The 13229-nt window shown below is 32.1% G+C and overlaps 1 long non-coding RNA gene and 1 pseudogene across 1 annotated transcript in view; both read right to left on the bottom strand.

Moving 5' to 3' along the window:
- Positions 1 to 6626, bottom strand: part of LOC116109638 — an 83836-nt gene extending 77210 nt beyond the window's left edge. Inside the window, exons 1-2 of the long non-coding RNA XR_004124786.1 lie at positions 6522 to 6626; positions 6383 to 6436 (exon numbers count right to left, since the gene is read on the bottom strand). This is a non-coding gene — a long non-coding RNA (uncharacterized LOC116109638). The remainder of the gene's footprint in view (positions 1 to 6382; positions 6437 to 6521) is intronic.
- A 3589-nt stretch (positions 6627 to 10215) lies between these two features.
- LOC116109627 lies at positions 10216 to 12904 on the bottom strand (annotated as a pseudogene).
- Positions 12905 to 13229: the final 325 nt, after the last annotated feature.

Genomic DNA, 13229 nt, shown 5'->3' with positions numbered 1-13229 from the left:
GTTCTACCATTAATCAATTATTTGCAGCAGAGTAAAGATGAAAAGAAAAAGAATGAAAGTAAGGAATGACAGTTAATTAATGAGATTTTATATCTGTTAAAAAATATTAGCATCAGAAAAAGTTTGCAGGTCGGTAGTAATTTAATGAGACAAAATAATAAAATAAAAGTAACCTCACTTTGGCTTATAATAAAAGTTTAAAATTAATTGTTGATGATTGAAATACTTAAGGGATACCAATACCAGAGATGGCCATTGTTAAGGTTTAAGACTTCAATTAGTTGTTTTAAGAAAATCAATCGAGTTTGTTAAATTTAGTTAAAGTTAGCACTTAGCAAACGTGAAGTGTTTAGGCTTTAGTTACTAAGTTCCGTTAATTATCTGTTAGTTTTTAATTAATTTGTTAAGTCAACGTTAGTAATTAATTCAGTTACTCGGACTTGGTTTGCATACCGTCTGTATTAATAGCAGCTACAATGAATGAGAAAAACCACCGAAGCTTAGTTTCAAAAACATCCTGAAGTTGGGAAATTTCCAGCGTAAAGACAGATTGTCTTCTTCCGAGGTGTCTCAGTTGGCATCAGTCTTGGAATGACTTTTCAAAGAATTAATTTTGATTGTGCTTGAGAAGTTCTCAAAAGCAGGAGGAACGTTGAATCCAGAGGTGAACGATTGGAAGAGTCGACTAAGACTACGGCGGAATCACAATTAATTCAAAATAGGAGATGCATAAATTTCAGGATCATGCACTAGAGATATAAGGATTACCAAAATCAGAAATATTTCTAGAGCATGAAGGAATCACTTTCCCAAGTGGAAAATTAGTATTAATAACCATAGAAGGAAAATTCAAGCCTGGAATATCATTCGTAATGGGAAAATTATTAACACCCGTTTTAGAAGAATTACCACCAGGAGAAGCCCACCAGAGATAAAAACTATTAGCATCTAAGAGGTTCCACATTCTCAAGGCTTATGTTTAATAAGACCATAACGATTTTTCTGACAAGCAGATATATAACAACAGGGACGTTCTCTTGGATTACTTCCAACGAAAACCAAAACCTTCGTGGTCCATGAATACAAAATCTTGAAGAGATTGACAGAGAGCATTATATTGCGTATGGGTAATAAGAGAATGTTGTCACACACTTAACTTCTTTGCTAAGTTCGTGCGGCCTTAACCCTTCGGAAATGAGTTAAGTAGCCTAACGCTCACACAACTAACAAGCTCAAAGTATAAAGTTTAGAGAGAGAAGTTTAGAGAAAATATAAACTATGTATTGAAAGGATTCAAGTTATGAAATTTACAAAGGAGGGGTGGCCTATTTATAGGCTAAACCTCCTCAAAGAAATGACTACATACATCGAATACTTAGTCCTTAAGTAAACTTAATCCCTAAGTAAACACTAGGTGGCAACCTTAGGTGGATGGATAAACATTATCCTTTGAGTTTCTTTGCCACTAAGTTTACTTAACTACGAAGTATACTTAGCCACTAAGCAACGTCCAGCCCACTTGAGTCACCAAGCAAGCTGGTCGTGACAATGTGCTCTGTTTAGTCGTTCAACCTCACTTAAGTAGGTGCCCACCCTTTTGGCTATTTCCATATCAAGACAATGTTGCTTTCTGCTGTGCTGACTTTTAATTCTCTATTGGTGTAGTTGATTATCAAATTATTATACTACCATCAGGTATATGCATGTTTTAATTTCTTAATCATGCTGGAAAAAATTGAATAATGTTCCTGAACTAAGTGTACAACAAAGAGAACATGGATGATGGATTAATATGCTATATATAGGTGTTCAATTTCTTGCATATATATGATATGAATGGCCACTTTCATATTGACTTGAAATTGCGGATGATATATGCTTGGATCTACAACAGCACCAAACGATTGAAGATGAATGGCCATAAATTCAAACTTTGATTCTGTTACAAGCTGCAGCAATTTCACTTGTTTGTCTTCAGAGAAATTACTAGCTTTCCTTCAAAATTTTCTATCGACTCTGCTTCATAATTATCATTAATCTAACAATAATTAAACAGCAATCTGTCATGCTAATTACTATATTCTTATCAGTACATAAACTTTGAAGACGTGGAAGAGAGATTTTGAAGAGGAAATTGAAAACATAGAGACATGTCTTGACAAGCATACAAATTGTATACAATCCTCTCTTTCAGGGCCACATAATTGATCAGGGTTGTTGTCATTTCCCATAATTAATAAAACTTTCCTGCAACTTACACAACTCAAAGGCATATATATGTAAAACGCATGTTTTTAAGTTTATCAAATTAATGCATGGAACATGTAGAAATGATCTTCAAGTATATTTATAAGTACCTATTCTATTATTAATTTTTTATCAGAATAATTTTTTTCATTAATATTCTAATGACATGTATATATAGTGCAAACAAAATGGATATGTGCTACTATTAAAATATTTAACCCAGGGTGAAGATACTAAAATCCTCAATAGATTTTCATAAGATTTGAGTGGAGGAATTCAGTGTTTGGATGGTGAGAAAATGAGGGAAAGTGGAGGAAAATGGAGAAAACCCACTTGAGAGAAAAAAGTTTTATTAATGTTGGACTAGTTGTTCACAAATGACAGGCCAAAGTCCTCTTTTACATAATCATACACACCCCACTCCTTTTTGTAGGCATTCGGCATTCCTACCTTGAAGAGGAAATTACAGTTTTACCCATACTGCTCTTTGACTTCGGACCCTTTTTTTGTTAATTTCTTTCCCTTTACCAAGTTTTGGGCCTACACTCCTTTTATTTGAACCCATTTCTGACAAGTACAAATGAAAAACATAAGCCCAAATATAACCAAATTTGGTTCTCACAATAGGGTCATGGCTTGATAATGGTGACAGCTATCAGGACATTTGGAGCAATTTGTTGGTCCGAGTTATATTATAAAACAAATAACGTAAAGAAGGTAATAAGAAAAACACTTCTTTAGGTGTTTAATATGTTGTCTTATGTGATCTTAATGTCTAAATATAGAGTTGATACACTATATAAAAAACCACATCACTTAGAATAAAAATTTTGAGATTTTGCTTAAGAAATTTAGTAGAAGAATTAGATTATAGCTATAAATTCCCTTTGTTGGATTCACGTGGCTTATAAAAATAATGTTTTTTTTTTAATGGAGGGAGATCAATGTGAATTATCAATTGGACCTTAGTGGACCTAAACCCCAAGGGTTAATGCAGGTAACTCATAGAAATGTTAAAAAACGTAACGATGTTCTAGGTAGGCCGACTTGCAATATTACTCCTTGGGAACACTTGAATCCAAATAATAATTCCTCGATTTCAATGCTCTTTTAGATTTTTAATGATATTACTGTTTTAAAAAAATTAAAAGCAAAAATGGTATACATTATTAAATGAACTATTAGGAAGTGCATTATTTCTTCGTGTTCTTCCTCTTTGTTTAGACTTTTTATTTTATCTTTTAAAAGAAGTTAAAAGTAGAAATGATAAAAAAAATTATTTAATTTTGCCATATTATTATTACTTGAAGCATTAAACTTGTTATGCACTATAATTAGAGGTTAGTGCTTCAAAAAGCAAGTTGCTCAGTCTTAGTAATTAATGGGTCAGGCTATTGTAACACAATTTTTTGACTTAAAAGATTGAGGTTTCCATTATTAAATAGGAGTTTATGTTTGCCGACTACATAGTGAAAATAAAATATAATTTAGAACATCATAATTCACATTAATTAAGATTTAACATTTTTTTACCAAATTCCAAAAAACATTTCTAATAATTTATAGGTACATTTTATTATTAAAATGATTAAAAAGGGTACTATATTATTTTATCAAATAATAAATTATATTAACTCAGTTTTTTACTATAATATTATTAAAATATATTTCGATCATACTACAATATAATTTAATTTTAGAATTAAATAAACAGATATTTTATAGACAAATATTTTGTTAAAAATTTATATGAATAATTTTAAAATTCTTTATAAAAAATAAACTAATGAACAAATATAATGATGAAATTTTAAAATTAAACAGGGGTAATGGTAATATACATGGTCAAAATAGTTTATAAACAGGGTATTTATAAGCCAAAAAAAAAAAAAAAAGTAAGTTTCCCCTAACTTATCTTTTTGACTTATAAGCTCAATTTATAAGTCCAATAAAGTTATAAGCAAATAAATCAGTTTAATTTTAAAGCTTATAAGCTGATTTGATTAGCTTATAAGCTAAGATAAACACCCCCTAGGTCACTAAAGAGTAAAGTCATAACATTGAAGGCATATTTGACAATGAGAAATGCAACTTCGTTTTGAATCACATTATAATTTGATTAGGGCTGACGGTGGGCTGTGCTGGCCCATGGCATGACACGAAAAAAGCATTGCACGACACGAAAAAGGCACGACACGACACGAAAAAAAAGCACAACACGACATGGCACGAAAATATGCGGGCCATGCGGTGGGCCTTAAAAAAGGCACGTGGGCCGGCACGGCAAGGTACAACACGAAAAAAATAAAAAATTATAACAAGTAAAATTATAAGAATTTAGAAATTAATAAAAATGAAGATATATAATAATTCTTAATCCTAATTTCTAAGTTTGTATTTATAATCTGTAATCATAACTTATAAGTAATAAAAAAATGTTGAAATTTAATTCATATTTCAATGTCTCATTATTTTATTATATTTCATAATAATTATATATATTTTTAATTAATATAAATACAAAATGTCACTAGATATAACATATAAAATATTTTTATAATAATTATTAATAATAAATCAAAATTACCAAAATTTATAAATATTAAAATTAAATATTTTTATAAAGCACGTGAGCCGGCTTATGGCATGAGCCATGGCATGGCCCAAGGCACGACATGATATATAGTGGGCCATGCCGTGGACCTTCAAATTTGGTGGGCCAGGACGGCATGACAAGACATAAATTTTTGTGGGCCTTGGCATGGCATAGCCCACGGCATAATGGGTCTTGAATTTTTAGGCACAGCCACATGATACGGCACAGTCCACCGCCACCTCTACTGTAATACAAATCTGTCTTTAAAGGCCCAATATTGAAATTTATGTTGGTTTAATTAGTCTATTTGACAAATTGAAAGACTTGATATTCCTGCTAATTTATGGATCAAAATACAACTTTAAAAACTGAATTATGAATTTGAAAAAATGGAAATCACAATTCATATAACTATAAATTAACCTCTGTTTCCTAAATAAGAGAATTGTTTATGGTTTGTGAGACGACCAGAGTCAGCTTATATCAACTAAAAATATACTTAAAATTTGTGAAAAATTAGGATTAGAACATACTATAATAGATTACAGGATCATGTCCAATAAATGAATTTTGAGAAAATAAGCTCAAATAGACACCACTTGCAGTAATCAATTCAACATAGTTTTTCATTTTAGAAACATATTCATTGATACTGAGTGACTTTTTTTTTTTCTTTAGAAGACAGACTTTAACATATCCCTAAGATGCATAGTTCTAACCTTGGACTCTATAATAAAATGACGCTGAAGCGTATTCCATAAATCAAATTAGTTAAGCTTATCACTTTACTACATGACCAAACATAGATTCTGTTGATTAATTCTCTTAAACCTTCAACCTTCATGATCATTCTATTATTCTTTGTGGTGGAAAATGAAGATGACGATGTACATTTTACCCATCCTAACTATTGTGGAATAACATTCTCACCCTAAGTTTTGAAAAGTATCAATGTTCCACTTGATGTTGAAAGTCAAGCGCTAAAGTAAGGGAACCGGGTAGTTGAGCCATTACATTCTGCCTTGAAATCTTAAAATGAAAATCTGTCAGGATTTGGGAAAATGATCTGAAGCTTTCAACGTGGGCTTTTGTGATATGCACCAGCTGCTGCAGACAAGCAACAAAATGATATGCTGTTGAACCGTCTAAACCTTTTGATATTTCATCCATAAATAGGGCTTTTGTGGGACCAACAACCATCTCCCCTGCAAAATTTAATGAAAATTTGATCTTCTAAGGTTATCATCAAATGCATGTAAATCAGTTATCTCATAAACATTACTACGAAGTGATGACATGGAGCAGATGCATTGTACAAAATGCTAAAACTTTCAACCTACCTACAAAAAATTACCTATAGTCGGTCTCCTTTTTTCACCTCCAGAGATGCCTATTATCATCTCATCTCCCGCAAATTGTGTCAGCATAGACATAGAGTCCAAGGACCTGAGAAGCCACAAAGATAGTTAACATATAAACTTGAAGCAGATACTAATCAACCAAATAAAGTATGGTTATAGCTTCAATAAAGAGAAATACCTTTAGAACATGATCTGTTTGAAGGGTAGTTTTTTGTCCTTTGGCAGAAACTGCCTGTTAAAACAACCATTGTCATGAACATTTTATACTGTACCAACAGCAAATAGAACAAAACATGAGATTGAAACTAGACAAATACCTTCATGTAAGTATCAACATCTGGATCCGGAACAAATTGACACCAGCTTATAAGTACTGCTCAATTAAAGTAAAACCAATATGCACAGGGCAAATTGACACCAACTCATAAGTACTTCTCAATTAAGTAGCCCTGTGTTAAGAAAACTGCATTTGCTCAACTAAAGGCTGAGTTTAAACCTCATAAGGCAAACCAAAAGCAATATATCAAAATTTGAGCTTATAGTAAGCATATTAGTAAAGTTACAAACTTCCAACCCAAAATAATTTCAACATGAATACTTCAATTAGCTTATAAATACTTCAATTCAGTAGATTTTTTTCCAAGTAAATAGTGCATGTTTAACAGCGTGTTGAAATTAATTTCAGAAGATCACAGTAAAAAATTGAACTTTCAATAAGTATATTAAGTAAAGTTACAAACTTGCTTGCAACCCAGAACAATTATAACAAGAGAGTACTTCAATAAAGCAGATTCCTTCTAAGTGGACCGCATTCCTAAACTAATTTTGAGTTGAAACCTCATAAAACCACCATAAAAAACCGAACTTTCAACAAGCACACTAAGAAAGACTAAAACTTGGCAACAATTCAGATCATAAAATTCCAAAATGCGAAGAAATCAACATCTTTGGATATTGATATTTGGATATTGATACCTGTGTGTGTTCCTTGCTTCAAAATGTTACAGAAATCCAACAGAGGCAATTTATCGAACAGTTAGTACACAGAAGCTAACCAAGGATCCCAAGCTTGAAACAATTATGTTTTCAACCCAACATTACAAACAATTGACAATACAGAAGAAGAACAAGGAAGAAGTAAGTTTCACACAACCAAGTATACAAGTTTCACCCAATCTCAAGCAAATTTCAATCTTAATTTTGCCGATCGTCACGAACAAATTCAACTTGGCAATCTCATCTGTGAAATTAAAAAATCAAGAGATATCAGCGATCATAATTGTTGTTACATCTCCTGTTTCTATTTCTAAAAGTGTTACGACACGTGTGTTTCCAGCGTAATATAGAATCCATTACAACAAAAAAGATAATACAAATTGTTGAAAAATTATTCAATTTTTATCATTCTCAACATAAAATAGAGTTTATGTAACCAGTAACCATCCAATAATTTTCTTAAAATCTTTTTGTTGGTTATCAACTTATCAGTAGCTCTCTCCAGTCTCCACTTCCTGTTAGTTTAGACATTTCAAATATGGGCTTCTGTTTCTGAGTTTGGGTTTAAAGCATGAGTCGGCCCAACACTTCAGTGTGTTTCTCTTTCATTTAGACGGTTAATGTTTTTATTTAAAAAAAAAATAAAAAAATTATGAGTATGAAAGGTTAAGGATAAAATATTTACATATTTTAATTAATAAGAACTTTATATCGATTAAAAAGCATTAGCATCAGAAAAAGTTTGAAAGTCGATAATAATTTAATGAAATAAAATAAAAGTAAACTCACTTAGGCTTATAATAAAAGTTTAAAATTAATTGTTCATGGTTGAATGAGTGACGACAAAAGAGAAAAACCTAGGACCGTGTTTCTATGTCATGAAAACTGTGCAAATAGAGTATGATTTAGCTACTGCCACAAAATAAAGTTTACTGACATTTATTTATCATTTATTTGATATCGTAATTTAACGAAGTGTTATATCTATATAATTATAGATATATATCTATATATATATATATATTATAATAGAATATTATATATATGTGTGTGTGTGTGTGTGTGTGTGTGTGTGTGTGTGTGTAATACTTGAGGCTAAACTTGAAATCATAGTCATTGTTAAGGTTTAACACTTGAATCAGTTACTATAATCATGGTTATTAGTACCCTACGATGCACGATACATATTCTAAAATACGATTCGATATGAGTCGTCAATGATAAATATCAAAGAGTGTATCATAAACCTTTCGATACGTTGATATGTATCATACGATACGATAAGTATCAATTCGTATCTTTTAAAATATCGATACGACTTTATTAATTTGGGTTGAAGGCCCAAAAAAAATTTCGGGTTGGATCCAGGTCACCCAAGCCAGTTTACTAGAACCCTCCTAAATTTACCCATTTTGCATGAAGAAAGTGAAGAAGAAGATGTGTTGTCTATTTTGCATGATAGTAATAACATAAGTGAAGATATAATAGATATTGACATTGATCTTGAAAATGATATGAATAATTAAAAGGAAATGATATAGATTTTTAATTTTATGATTAATTTTTATTATGTAAAACCATAATTTAAAACCAATAATATCACAAAATTCATTAATTAATTTTTGGGATGATATTAATTTTTAGAAATTTTTATTATTTTATATTATTTTTTTGAAAAATGCAAATCATATGGTTTGATATGATGCACGATACATGATTCGAAAAATTAAGTTTTTGATATATGATACGATACACGATTTGACAACCATGGTTGTAATTGTGTTTCATGGTTGTTAAAATTAGTTAAAGTTAGCAGACGTGAAGTGTTTAGGCTTTAGTTACTAAGTTTCGTTAAATGTCCGTTAGTTTTTAATTACTCTGTTAAGTTAACGTTAGTAACGAACTCAGTTACTTCGACTTGGTTTGCATACCAACTGTTTGTATAAATAGCAACTACTATGAATGAGAAAACCACCAAAGCTTAGTTTCAAAAACATCCTGAAGTTGGGAAATTTCCGGCGTATCGACAGATTGTATTCTTCCGAAGCGTCTCAGCTGACTTCAGTCCTGGAATGAATTTTCAAAGAAAGAATTTTTATTGTGCTTGAGAAGTTCTCAAAAGCAGGAGGAACATTGAATCCAGAGGTAAATGATTGGAATAGTCGACCAAGACTACAACGGAATTACCATTAAGTCGAAATAGGAGATGCATAAATTTCAGGATCATGCACTAGAGTGATAAGGATTACCAAAACAAAAAATAGCTCTACAACATGAAGGAATCACTTTCCAAGTGGAACATTATTAACAACTATTTTAGAAGAATTAACACCAGGAGAAGCCCGCCAGAGATCAAAACGTTAGCATCTAAGAGGTTCCACATTCTCAAGGCTTATGTTTTACAAGGCCGTTATGATTCTTTCGACAAGCAAACTTATAACAACAAGGACGTTCTCTTGGATTACTTCCAACGAAAACCAAAACCTTCGCAGTCTATGAATACAAAATCCTAAAGAGATTGACAGAGAGCATTATATTGCGTATGGGTAATAAGAAAATATGCTCTGTTGAGTCCGAATTAGAGCTCGGAATTACCTAGGACTGAAATCGACCTTCCATTGAGGTAGCCAAAATATTCAAAACAAAATCTACCACCATCCTGCACACATCTAGATCAGCCTCAGAAAAAGAAAGAGATATTGTAGAAGAAACATATAAGTGGCGACCTAAGACTTCATTGAGTTGGACAAAATGAAAGTGAAAACTAAAAACCCAAGTCGCTTATTTCCTTGCATATGATCAATGGATTATTGGCTATGGTATTGGAAGATATTAAATTTACTCGAATAATTTAAGTAATACTTATAATTGATCAACATCGTATTACATAAAATTCAGTATTCCAATGATCAAACAACTTTATTAGTTTGTAAATGATAAAAGTAGAATCTATTGCAAAAACATCAAAAATTTATTTATTGAAAGAAATATGTAATAAACAAGTATTCTCCCTGTTTAATGCATATCTAAAATCAGAGGATGAACATCTAAAGTGACATGATTAGAAAACAATCCAGTACTCGAAGATGAACTAGTTGCATAGTGACTGATTATCTCACTATCAACAAAATCAATCTCTTCATATTTTTGTTGCTCAAGTAAAGCTCCATTCAGTGCTCTAATATTCCCAGCTAATTCAATTGCTACTTCTCTCATTGTTGGTCTCTTTTTTCCATTTAGATTCAAACATCTTTTGGTGAGATTAGCAACAGTCATAATCTCTTCTTTTTCACCCTCTTTCAAGACTCGAGCATCAAGGATATCAAATAGTCGATTCTCTTTCATTGCATGAAGAAAATATGAAGCTAAACTTCTATCTTCAACAAATTCAGTTGGAAGAATCGGCTTTTGTCCGGTTAAGAGTTCAGCAAGAACAACTCCAAAACTATAAACATCACTTTTGTCAGTAAATTGACTTGATTGAAAATACTCTGGATCTACCTATCCAAAGGTCCCATGTACTTGAGTGGTCAAATGAGTTTGGTCAATTGTAACAGTTCTGGAAGTCCCAAAGTCCGAAACTTTTGCTCGATATTTGTCATCCAAGAGTATGTTTGTTGACTTAATGTCTCGATGGTATATAGGTATGGAAGCAGCTGAATGCAAATATGATAGAGCATATGTAACATCTAAGGCAATGCGTAGGTGTAGCTCCCATGTGATTGGAAATTCCTCATTTTCGCCATGAATATAATGAAAGAGAGTTCCATTAGAAATGAATTCATACACCAAAATTGTAACTTCTCTCTCTAAGCAACATCCTAGTAATTGAACCACATTTCTATGATTAATTTGAGATATTATTACCACCTCATTAATGAATTTTTCAACTTGACTTTCATCCACTATCTTGGACTTTTTAATGGCTACAATTCTTCTGTCCGCTAACAGTCCCTTGTACACTGTACCTTGGCCTCCTTGACCTAGGATTTGATTTGCGTTGTAGTTGTCTGTGGCCTTTACTAATTCCTTTGAAGTAAACAATCTTGTTTTTTCAATGTTACCTTCCTTGGATGACAACTGCTGTTGTAGTAACAAACCACCATTTCTTTTAAAGAATTTTTGCTTCAACTTGATTGCTTTTCTTTTTTTTTGTGAATTTGTATGACCACCATATTCCCATGAGAAGTTAAAAAAACCGAATGCCAGCACAACTACCTGCAAATTACTCAAGGATAAGTATATAATTAACATTAAATTTTGATCCAATATGCACGGAACTAGCAGAAAAGACAGACAGAGTGTGCATATATGTGCATGTGTGTGTGTAAGTAACTAACAGTGGCGGATCCAGCCACTTTTTGGCCCACCCTCAATTTTTTTTTTTTAATATTAATATGTATAATTTATATATTTTGGCCCACCCTAACAAAAATACTAATGGATAAAAATAAAAATAAATAATAAATTTTTATTTTGGCCCACCCTAAAAGAAATTTCTGGATCCGCTACTGGTAACTAATGTATAAGTATATAACTAACTTCAATTTATTATCTAATTTCCACGGAACTAGCAGAAAAGACAACATATATATATATATATATATGAACAACATCTAGTTTAATATCTGAAGAAATGCATATATCGTGAAAACAAAAAAAGATAGATACGGCATACCTACGATAGTAAACAATCTGACCCGAGATTTCTTTATCCATATATCCTCATAATTTCTTAATGAAGAACACATAGTTTCTTGACTGTTTTGAGAATATATAGATACATTATAACCATGAGGACATTCTGCAGTGCAATTATAGACACTCTTGGTGTTACAGAACAAGTAACCTGCACAATTAGAAGAAAAAAAAAATCAAATTATTTCATGCTACAATTCTTCCCCTTCCGCAACCGCAATTAAAGAAAAAAATCAAATGTTTCTTAACAGTGTTTAAATTAATAAGGGATATGTACCGCTGCATCCTTGATGTCTATCCGACCTCTGATCGTTGCAAACACAAATAAAGCCTGAGCTTAATTTGATTAAACAGTCACCATCCGCATTACAAGATGTATTGCCCGAATTATACATTTCCACACATTGCCCTCTATATTTTCCCCACTCCAGGCTGGCAGGAATATTTTCTTTACCTCTCAAAACCGATGGTTCTGTTAGGTAGTTTGACTGGAGCCATCCTTGGTCAACCATGAAGGCAGAACTGCAGTTTCGGGGAACCTTTTTTGAATAAAATTCTGATATACTTTCAGTATTATTAAACGTACCATTCAGAGGAAGGGTACATATCATATCGCAGCAACCAGTAGCATTTTGACAAGTACAAAAAGACTGACATCCAGCAGAAGTTGAATCAGTCTTTGTGACTCGGACCGCTATAACAACCAACGGAAATGAAGTTATTAAGAAATTGTAGGCAAGTTGACGCGAATCACATAGCTTGAAACATAAGAAACACCTTCTGCCATTTCGAGATTGATGCTGGTTAAGAAAGGTTTTTGAGAGCCTGAAGAATTGTCACAAGTTACTTCAAATCCCTTGTCAAAGTAGCAGCCTGCACCAATTCCCAAGGGGTACGAAAAGCTGACATTACCGCACTTGCTGGGACATGATATTGCTGATGCTTTGAGTGGCAAGATTAAAAATATGATCTGCGATAACACCAGAACCAGCTGATGAGCACCCATTCTCTGTTACCTGTTCTCCTTTGGGAAAATTAATTGTTATATATAGTAGATGATGCTCGAACAGACCAATTAATTACCTGGAAAGTGCATTGCTCTTTCACTCTTCCTCCTAGCTAGACTTCTAATTTCTTATAAATAATGAATCAATAAGACTTTTCTTACTGGCCTCTACATCAAAAGAAGACGTGTCAGTCCCATTCCTCACACTAGAGTAGTTGAAGAAGAGTCAAATAAAGATTGTTGGAAGATGATTTTTCTCTTTCACTCATTCTCCATCTAGACTTTTAATTTTTAATAATTATAAAAATAAATAAATTAATAAGAC

This window comes from Pistacia vera, unplaced genomic scaffold, assembly GCF_008641045.1.
Source record: "Pistacia vera cultivar Batoury unplaced genomic scaffold, PisVer_v2 Contig586, whole genome shotgun sequence".
NCBI classification, from domain to species: domain Eukaryota; kingdom Viridiplantae; phylum Streptophyta; class Magnoliopsida; order Sapindales; family Anacardiaceae; genus Pistacia; species Pistacia vera.
The sequence above is the reverse complement of the archived record's forward strand: the minus strand, read 5'-3'. Positions and strand labels throughout refer to the sequence as shown.